The following is an 11,970-nucleotide window of genomic DNA, read 5'->3' as shown; positions in this document are numbered from 1 at the left end:
CTTTTAATCCAAACCTCTCCAGCTATTTGGAGAGACTCTATAACCTTCCAAGAGCCATTTCCAGCTCTTAGATAAAAATCAAATGATTAAAATCATCCCCATGTGCTCACAAGGTGACATGGTGGCTTTACAAGTTACTAGTCCTTGTGTACTTTGATTCCTCTGCTCCTAACCACCCCCTGGAGAAGTGGTATGATCCTAACAACCCTCCAAGTTGATCCCAACCAACCATTTGGCATGGAGATATTTGAAAAGGGTAAAACCCTCATTTGAGAGCTAATTGCAATCCTCTCTCTCTCTCTCTCTCTCTCTCTCTCTCTCTCTCTCTCTCTCTCCACTCAAGCCCTTCTAAAGCAGAAATTCTTTTTGTTTGGCCATTCCAATCCTCCCTCAACATCTTTCTAGTAGAGATCCACTATTCAAACCTTACCGGCGTTGAGATATTCAGTTAACTAAGGCATTTTTTTGTCAAAGGCTTCTACTATTTGATATAGGAATTTATAGCTCGTGGAGTCTTCTACAACACTATATGTTGACAATCTACAAGTTTAAAGAGCATAAGATTACCAAAATCTATCGATTGGATAACGTATAAACTCAAACCTTAGTTTAGGTCACTTAGGCTAAATAGTTTTCTTTTCAGCTTGTTTTAGTCCACAAAACCAAACCCCCATTGATTTTGTTTATTCCTAGGATATAGGTCTAAAAGTTTATCAAAATTGATCGATCTGATTGCCTAAATGAGCCAAAAAACTAATCATAGGGCATTTTCATAGCCTCGTTCAGGTGTATGAAATTAATTTTAGCAGTTGATCTTCTAATCAACGATTGAAATTCCATCATACCATCTTATTATCTAACCACGCACTACCCTCTGTCAGATAGAAGTATCATTTAGCCACTCATTTTAAAATTGTGGGGATCTTATGACTAGAACCACATGCTAAAATGGTTAAGTGCCGCATGGTTCAAGACCATGCAATCGCCTAATCATTGGGCATGATTGTGCCGCAACGTAATCATGTCAAATGATTGTTGCTGACTGTTTGATCTAATGAATATTGTAGGGACGCATAATATTTAACCACCACACATTATGGTCCAACCAACCAAGGAGTGCCACGTACCCTTTTAAATGATTTAAAATTTATTTTTTAAATCAGGAAAAAAATTCTAAAAATTATTTAAATTTAAATATTAAATAGAAAATTAAAATAAAATATAAAAAATACTCAATTAATTAAATCATATATTTTAAAATAACTTATATATTTTAAATAATTTTAAAATTATTGACATTAAATTTTTCAAATAATATTTATATTTATATTAATTTAAATATTTTTAAATACTACAATTGTCATAAAATTTTAAAAAATTCAATTTAATTAAAAAAACTTAGAAAATATCAAACTTTTAGAATCTTAATAACTTTAATTTAAATTAATTTCAAAGTTAAAATTTTTTAATTTATTTTAAGTATTTATAATTATTTAATTTATTTAATACTTAAATAATATTTAATTAAATTTTTTGTTAAAATATTTTCAATTTTAAAAATTTTATTTTGAAATCTGTTAAAATTAGAGGATCTCTCAAAAATATTTTAAATATATTTTATTGATATTTTAATTTTTCAATTTCAAAACCTATATTTTAATATATAGATTAATATTTGTATATTTAAAAATTTTATTTTTAAATTATATTTGTTAAATCTTTGAATGTTAAGTGATCCTTTAGAATTTTAAACATAGATTGAGCAACTTGAATAGAATTGATGGGGATAATTAGTAAACAATCATATATTGATTGTTCACATATCTAGTCTTTAATTACATATCATATGTTTAATCCTTGCATGTTTAGGGTGCACACACTCACTTAGACTTAGACACTCTTAGATTTAAGAATTTATTGTGATTGTGTATGCATATATATATTTTCATCAAGGGTTATTAACATTGATTCAAACCTACATAATTTTTTTTTTAGGGAAACCCCATGGAAGGGGTCTATGTGTTCATACCAAAACAAAGATACAAGTCCTTATAGGTTTACAAGCCCTCTAGAAATACAACAGTTGAAAGAAAACCTAAGGGCCATGAAACCAACGAAATACAAAATACAAACCAAAACAAAAATAAATAAACAACCAATAAAGGAGCCACAGAGCAAATATCACCCAGCCCTTCAAAAAGGCCTCAACAACACCAACAAAAAAACCAAAAAAGTCTCACAACCATAGCAAAAAAAAAGCCCATCGCATAGACTCCGTCAAGAGTAGCCAAAATGCCCTGGCAATATACATGTAGGGGCAATCAAAACCAAGAGAAAGAAAGAAAACCATAACTTAAACCCACCACTAAACAAGAATGCCAACAACAAAGCATCTGAGCTACCAAAAAGAGAACACAAAACTATTTTCTAGATTTCCTCCTACAATGTTTGCTACCACGAAAAGGTCTTTCTCCGTAACCTTACAAACATCTAACCCCTAAATTTCCTTAAGGGAGTCAACTTGCTCAACATCCAAATCCCCTCCTCCCTCACTAGATGATGATGGATATCTATCATGCCACACCGACTGCCCTGAGCAAGTGACCCCCGAGTTAAAAATAAATAAAGATTGTAAGCCATTTGGGGACATGACAGTATAGGAACCTCAATCTGGGACTCTTACCCTATGGAAACAATGGGAGCATTCGATAGAAAAAACTTCCCTCTCACCACCCTCCTCCACCTTAGTATGAGCCGACACAAGAACTTCCTCTTCACCAACCTCCTCCACCTCATTATGAGGCGACTAAGATAAAACCTTCTCAAACAAATCAACCTCATCATTAACATCAACTAAGGGACTCTCACAAGAAACAATAGGAGTCACATGAGCAACATTTTTATTACCCACATCCATGTCTAAACTAACCACATTAGGTACATGTTTATTAGCTAATAAAGGGTTTAAAATACTGCATTCAATTTTAGAGTGCTCTAGAACTTTGTAGTGATCACAATAGGTAGGAAATTCCTCCAATTCAACGCATTGAGGGAAACCCATAGATTTTGAACCAACCCAAACTTGCTCAGAATACCTCTTAGTGATATCCAATTCCACAAGTACACAAGCATCCGAGGGCCTTAAACCATTAGACGTAACATTATCTATTTGCAATTGCCAACCAAAAAATGAGCCAAGGCCATGTAAAATTCGGGGAGTGAATAAGTGTAGACGAAGATTGGGAAAAGATGCCCAAATGGGTACATAAGGAGAATCAATATCAATGTCTAAGATAGGAGTCTTTTTAACCAACTTCATGTAACAGTTGCCAACGAAGTAAGAGTGATGCGAGAAAATGTGACAATAATCAAGATCATTCAAAAAATTTATCAAAACATTCTTGGAGTTTAGCAAACTAACAGAAAAATCACCAGAAAGCTTAAGTTGAAAGAAAAAATTTTGGATGGCATCCAACGAAGGCCTCTGATCAAGAAATTTCCCAACCAATGCATATTCAAAAGGCACCACTAAAGCCATCATTTCTTCATAAAAAATCCAAAGAGAAGGAAGACCATGGCATGAAGTAATTTTAAGATCGGGAAAAATTGAAGAGAGTGAGTCCCCTGATAAGGCATCCTGGAAAGAGTGTGAATTCCTTTGGATTCAAATTACTTTGGAGTTAATTTAAAGGAGTTAGGAATTCCTTTGGATTCAAATAATTAAAATACCCTTAATTAAATAATTTTAAAAAATAAATAAACATGTAAACTTCTAAAAAATATAACTAATTCTAAAAAATTCTAAATTGAGTGAATCTAAAGGCATTGGACTCCATCTAGGGTGTAATATTTATTAAAAATATTAAACCACCAGGAATAATTCAAGTTTAAAAAGTCAATAATCCAGTCAACCTTAAGTTAAAATCAAGTTAAAACTTCAAACCTATATAACTAAATGTAAATAAATCCAAATAAGGCAAACTTAGTGTCTACTTACATATATTGAGGTCTAATATTTTAGAAAAATACTAACTTTTTAGAAATGAAACTTAATAAAAAAGTTAACTCTTGACCCCTTAATTTAATGATTAAAATAATCAAAAAAATCAAAAAATTTAAAAATCACTTAAAAAATCCAAAAAAACATCAATCCAACTTTAAAATAAGCTATAAATCAACCTTAACTAAAATTCATCAACTTTTTAACTTTAATCAAATTAATTAACTTTATTATATTGGTTAACCTGGTCTACAAAAAGGTGAAATAAACTTCATGGCCTCGATGAGCAGAAAAAGTAGTAGCCATTTAACATTCAAAAATATATTTTAAAATCAATTTCAAATAATTAATATTTAAATTTTAATTAAAATTTTCCTTAAACCTATCAACCAACTAGAACTTCAAACAATTCTAACTAATTGCTCTATATAAGATATATCCAACCCACACAGCCTGCTACACACAGTTTAGATGATTTATTAGGACAACCAAATTTAGTCTTAGTCTAAACTTAATTAAAATTTATCAACCTTCAAACATTAATCAAATTAATTTACTTTATTATATTGATTACTACTAAGTAACCTAGTCCCAAGGAAGGTGAAATAAACTTCTTTGCCTCGATGAGCAACAAAGGTAGTAGCCATTTAACATTCAAAAATATATTTTAAATTATTAATATAAACTTTAATTAAAATTTCCCTTAAGCATGTCAATGAACTAGAACTTCAAACAATTCTAACCAATTGCCCTATATAGGACATATCCAACCCACACATCCTGCCTCACACACTTTAGATGGTTTGCTAGGACAACCAAATCTAGTAATAGGCTAGGATGGTGCTTACTTTTTTATTAAGTGCTAGGTTTTTCATGGTTTTTACTGAATGCTAGTAACTAGTTTAGCTTGATTAATTATTTAATTAATTTTATGCAATATATATATTGATTTGATGAGTGTTAGAATTACCTCTAAGCTAGTAATGATTTAAATGTTAATACAATCTTATACATGTGGCTATGCTCATATAAGGGAATTAAATATAAAATAAGCAAAGTAAATCAAGCTTTAAAATTAATAAAGTTTCTGCAAGTATTTTTCTATGCTTAAGTCCCCCTTTAAAATTAAAAGATTGCTTATGATAGCCCTGTAGGCTTTTCGAGTCTTAATTCTTTTAATTTAAATATTCAAATACAATTTGATTATATTTGAGTTATTATTGAGTTGTAATTCAAAGTGACATTTGAGATGGAATTAAGTATTTAATTTAGAACCCAAAGAGTAAGGGACATCCCTTAGGGGAGATTCCCTCTCCATTTGGAGATCCAAATTAGGATAACTTCAAAATATCTAAAGAGAAAAGATAATACCCCTTTCGAGGGGAGTTTTTTTTATTTAGATATCTTGACCCGAAGATAAAAAAAAAAATCACAAGAGGATGAAGAACTGAAGAACAAGAAGAATCTCATTCTCAAAGTCACTAGAGTCTTAGAAGTAAAATCAAGGTTGTTGTTAGTGGTGCCTTGTTACTTTACTTTTATGTAGACCCTAATATGTATTACTAAGTGGCACTTTCCGTATGGACTTTTAGTTTGAATATTAATTTAATTGATTTCATTATTGATTAATGTATATCATGCTTTTAGTAGTTTTTTTAGCAATCTTACATGTTGATTTTGAGTTTGTTTGGAACCTGATCAAAGGCTCATGAGGGTATGAATATAATTTTTTTTAGTTTAATTAAGTTAAAATTTAAAAATAACATAAAAACTCTAATAATTTTAAGAAGTAAGCTCAGATCGCCGATGGTCACATGCATTCATATTAAATCTTTCTACATTGTTAGGCATTTTCCATGCCTGTGGGTTCTAGCATGCCACTTGACCTATTAGGGTGCTATCCTGTCAAGGGGATATTATGCAATCTCTAGGATAAAAATTAGTTTTTAAGCCTAATTTTAAAATTGCTTCTTTTCAAATTTATGCATTTTAATCAACTCAATTTGCGTGCATTACATTATATACAAATTAAAATGAGTTATAAACTTAATTATATTTTATTTTAAGTTTCATTTTACCTAACATAAGTCAAAGGGCCAAATAAGGACCTTCTTTAGATATTAGCCCTACTTTTCTTAAACTTAACTTAATTAAACGTCACTACCACTCTTTCATTAATGACCAAACTCATGATTTTAAAGCACTTAGGTGGTTAGCTAGCTCCCCAATTTAGGCCAAGGTAAGTCCAGATTTGCATTGCATTAGATAGATTTGGGTCACTGATTTTCAGTACCCAATTTAAATTTTGGTTATGAGGTAGGCTCAGCCGCTATATAATATCTCAATCTTTAGGAATTGAATCCCAATTTTCTAATAAAATTGAAAACTCAAACTTGAATATCTTTTAATTCAAATTTAAGCCCAACACATAAGATAGATTGAGATGTTTCTAAATTATTTTAGAATACCAAATATCTCTTACTTTTTCTACTTTGACCTCCAAAAATAAGTGATCAAATTTGATCCAATCCCTATTAAATTTCCAACCTCACCTCCTTTGATATCAAACTTTAAATTCTAAATGAAATTTTATTGCTATTTTAATCGAGAATGTTCGTAGGAAACTCCAATTTTCCTATGATATAATTAAATATGAGGGTTTGTGCCCATATAAGATTTAGGAATCCAAATCAAAATTTCAAAAATTAAAAGTTTCAAAACTTCAATTAATTGTCTTTGGAAAAAACCAAATTCGATGATCATTATCGAAATATTCAAATGATTCATAGTAAATGATATCTTCTTTCTCTCAGAAAATATATCATTCTATTATCATAATATTGATTATAAAATTAATTATCCCTTTTTTCATTTAAGCATACTCAAACACTCAATCAAATTTTATTTTGACCCTCCAGGTTTATATGTGATTCTTTTATGAGTTTGACTACAATAATCTGGTTGAATTCAAAGTTTTCTAATCTGAACCCATTAGGGAACGATATATTTACCTTCTGAGGTAATATATTATTCATAATGATGTGTTTTATTTAAAAACTAAAATTCCAGAAATTAAATTCTCCCAAAGATAATTAATCTTTTTCAAAATGCAACAACTTTTTTTAATCAAACATAACACTGATTGGGAACTTCCCCTTAGTCATCATAGCTAATTGGGGGAAATTCAAGCAATAAAATACTAAGTGTTTAGTAGTTGTGTGAGCAACTACAGACTTACCCTTGATATTAACCTAGAGGGGAGTTGATTTGATGTACTTAGCACTAGTGTAACCACTTCATCTTTTGGTATAGTGAAAGCAATTTGTAGGTTCTCAAAACCAGAATTGAACATGATTTTGATGCTCTCAACAAACTGGGAAGTAGTGATTTTAAGGTTGAAGATCAATTTGCTATAAATTATCTGATATTTAAGGGGAAATCCAAATCAATAATTGAACTTTTTGAACCTACACTAAATGCTAAATCAGAAGATCACACTGGCTTGAATCTACTTAAACTCTAAGGAAAAATTCTACATGATTGGATGATTGGATGGTGAAGGAACTTAACTAAGGACACAAACCATAGAAATGATGTGATTATGAAATGCAGATTTGGAAAGATGATTGATTGAAGATTGAAGTTGAATTTTTTGATCGAGGAGATGATTGATTAAAATGAGATTTAGATTATAATGCATGAAAATAAGTAACTTGCTTATATAACTAATTGTATTACAAGTTTAAAGTCTGATTTCCACTAAAGATGGAAAGTAAACCCTATCCCCATTGGAGTTGCCAAAAAATTTTGTAGACAAATTGAATGTTTTATGCATATGTGCCACACAATTGATTTAATATTTCTTTAAACCAACATGTATAATTAGTGTTAATTATTCTAAAGAATCAACGATTACTTATATTAAGAAGTTGAGAAAATAATCGTGTGATAATATTAACTTTGTTTAGCTTTTTTATCTCTTATTCAATAATATTGCTCTTTGCATCTTCTCAAAAAAAAAAAAAAAAAAAAAAAAAAAAAAAAAAAAAAAAAAAAAAGAAGTTGAGAAATGAAATAATTTTATTTTCGTATTCAAACTTGGCATAGAGAATGCAATGATTATCCTGAAGGATAACATCTATATTCACCTATCATTTCATAGCTTTTATTTGAGCATTCTACTATGGAAACAGAAAGACCTACATTAATAATAGGCCTGATACCAGCATTGAATAAATCGGCAGATAAGAATATTTGTCCATCTGTAATAGAAATTACATTAGTAGGAATATAAGCCGAAACGTCTCCAGATTGAGTCTCCACTATTGGTAAAGTAGTCATACTTCCTTCACCTAAATGAGAACTTCATTTAGCGGCTCTTTTCAAAAACTGTGAATACAAATAAAAAACATCTCCTCGATAAGCTTCATGACCAGGGGGTCTTATTAATAAAAGAGATATTTGAAGATAAGCTTGGGCTTGTTTGGAAAGATCATCATAAATTCTTGAAGTATGTCATTCACAGTGAATATGGAAGCACACTCATTTTTCTGGAGCTGAAAGTTTCATTTATCAAGTACAATTAAGCCTTCTAATTAATAATTTTAGATATTCTGATAGTGATAGTAGGGATAAATAAGTATATCTAGGTGTAAAGAGAAAGTCCTAAGGTATGTTACCATTGGAAGGTCCTAACTATAACACTAATCATGCAAGCTTGAATGATTTTATGAAGTCAAAGAATGATTAGTTGAAAAAATGTCTCGATGGGAGGGCATACCAAATCTTATTTAGATAGAAGTACCATTGAGACTTGTATATTATATCATTCCCTTAAAAATATCAAGGCTTCAGAAGAGATGTTACATTATTTGAATGGAAAATAAATATATAAAGAACAAGCCTCACAACTTAATGTCCTTCATGTACATCATAAATGTATAAAATTGGATCCTCAAGTATGTTATCCCAATAAGGAAGTTATGAATATCGGGGTTGAACTTTTACGTTATTCTAAGATGAAATGTTACAGGTACAGGTTGAAGGGAGTTACTCCTAGTTGCTATGTCAAGGGCTGTAGGAGATGCTTCCACATTCCATGTGCATCAGATACTAGATTGTCATTGGGATACTGAAAACTATCTTGTTCTTTATCCTATTCATGCTTCAGGAGACTATCTTGTGAAAAATTGAAGACAATGAAATCTAATATTGTATCAGCCGAGTCCTTGGTTTAATTAGACTTTGATACCTTATTGTTGAACCTTTGATGGATTATAATCCCATAAAGATTGATAGGGTATTGTAGGAGAGGCTTAAGATTGCTGAGGCATTTGCTCTAAAGGCATGAACTATTATTCGCCATGTATTATTCTCTAATGTTATGGCTGCCAATAATCCACAAACACCGTATGAAAACACATTGCATATTGCACCGAATTCATAACATTGGTACAAATGGATAGATGGTATTTATAGGCTTTTAAATTGAATTATGTAACTAATCATAGCTACATGCCACAAAAAATATGCCCCTCATGCTCAAAATGCATACCGACAAGTTCATAGCATGTGCACATTTACAATATGTAGGATGCATCATATAAATGCATCACCAACCATACAAAATACGCTACACTTTGACGTCATATTGCATTAACATGCATAATGCATCATGCATGTATGTACAATAATATATAAAATGTATTATGCAAAAATGGCACCCAACATGTAAAATGCATTGTGTAGTGGAAACACATTGTACTGACATGCAAACACATCATGAAAACATTGAATTATAAAGTAAATGCATAAACGAAAAATGTCATATGCATGCATATCATGCAAATTTACTATACACCACGTTAATTCATTAACCCACTGTGCTTAATATCAACATACCATACAAATATGATTAAACAATATGCAAAATGTAAAATGCCAATATACATGCATATGTACAAATACATAAGTTCATATAATAATATATTAACATATAGGCAAAGGTATAAGTACGCATGCAAGCGTGCAAAAATGGCATATGGAAATATATATAATTAAATACCCGTAAGGGCCCCGATGAGCATATATTATGCAAATACATGACGTTTGAGGATGCTGCACGGGTCAAACAATAAACTTAAGTTCAAGTCCGATCCTTTTATATGAATACATATGAATTGCCATGGTTCAAACCATTAAATAAATGTATGGCTATAGTGCTAACCAGGATATTTATTTTATACGTTCATATTAGACCTTCAAGGCTTATAATAAGAAAAAAATCACTAATAAAGATATAAAGCCAGCAACAAACCCGTTCCTTTGTTTTCAAGTCGATAGAGTAGACAAGGTTCGACCAACAAAATAAAAATTGCCTATAGGCATCCCCATTGATGACCATGTTGAGAGCAAATCCGAATCAGAGGGATTCCAAATATTTGAAAATGCCTCTCAAATTCCTATAAAAATTTAAAGCTCAAAAGTTATTAAAACCTAAATATTTAAAATTGAAATAAAAACACCAAAATACTTAGAGTAAAATTCATCTAACCTCCATCATGGCTTACTAGGTTGGACAAGTTAGGAAATCACTTCAGCTCACAAAGAGCAAATTTTTGGTTGAGAATATCATCAAGATTTATTATGAATCCATCTCTTGCTAGTAAGTACATGACACTTGTCTTTTAACCAACAATATCATCATCAAATTGCATCATAGGTAAACAATTATGGTCGGGATCCTTTGACCAGGTGATTTTTTCCCCAAATGACACTATTGAATTTCGGTCTTGGTCAGAGCCCATATGTTGTCCAAATATGTTAAATTATTGAGCAATGAGTCCATGGGATATGATAGATAGGGCATAAAGCCCTCTCTAAGTTAAGTTAGATTCAAATACGTCCCCTAAAGCAAATATTGACTCCATGTCTACAAGGTACCCTTAGACAAAGCAAACCATGGATGCTAACAAGAATCCTTTTGTCAGGTTGGGTTGACTACCTCCTTTGACTAAGGAACAATGGACCATGATGGCTTAGGACGATGAAACCATGGGATCTTGATTGAGTCTATCATAAATTCCCCACCATCCGCTTTTAAGTGCAAGGTGGTGAATTTCTAATTTTAAATATTAAATTTTCAAATACTAAATTATGTTGCTACTATACGCTAGATCCTATGTAAATGTGGATACTATGTATCTGTTTGACGAGTAGCCTTAATCGAAAGTTCTCTCTCGTTATTGGGAGGGGTAAGTAACTATAAAGGCTTGCGCCTATCAAAAAACATAATTTAGATAATAAAGTCCTCATAAATGAGGGTGAAATCTCTTGGTAATGTCTTATTCAAAACCCAATATACCTTTTGAAAAATTGTCTTGAAACTTAAACATTAAAACTCTCCTCGACGATCGAAGAAAGAAAGAGGCCGCGGAGAGGCTGAGGCCCATGATTTCGGAGCCCATAAAGTGACAACAAAATAATGATTATAAAGAGGAAATAATTTAATAGAAGGTCGGTGAGGCTGTGAGAAGGAAGAGAAGTGACTATTCATTATGGAAGAGGTGAGAGTAGGAGGAATGAGGCAATAACATACCACATTGTCATAGTATCACAAGCAGTGGCAGATCTATAGTGGGGGCCCTGGGGGCACGGACCCCCACTGACAAAATGAACGACCTTTTTCAGTATTCAACCAAAACAACAACAATTGGTTCAGCCATACTGTTCCAACTTTCAAAATAGTAAAACATAAATTTGCTTTTATCTAGCATAATAATTTAAATCCAGTCAGTGTGGGACTAAAGAGCCAACAATTTTTTTTAAAAATAAAATTTTTAGATGCCGCTGAGGAGAGAGAAATAGGCGGGAGTTATAAAATGCCAAATATAGAGAGAGAGGGCGGGCGGGCAATTGGAATGAGGCTGGAGTATATATATATATATATATATATATAGAGAGAGAGAGAG

The sequence above is a fragment of the Dendrobium catenatum genome, unplaced genomic scaffold, assembly GCF_001605985.2.
Source record: "Dendrobium catenatum unplaced genomic scaffold, ASM160598v2 fragScaff_scaffold_1646, whole genome shotgun sequence".
In the NCBI taxonomy this organism is placed as follows: domain Eukaryota; kingdom Viridiplantae; phylum Streptophyta; class Magnoliopsida; order Asparagales; family Orchidaceae; genus Dendrobium; species Dendrobium catenatum.
This window is presented reverse-complemented; position numbering follows the sequence as displayed.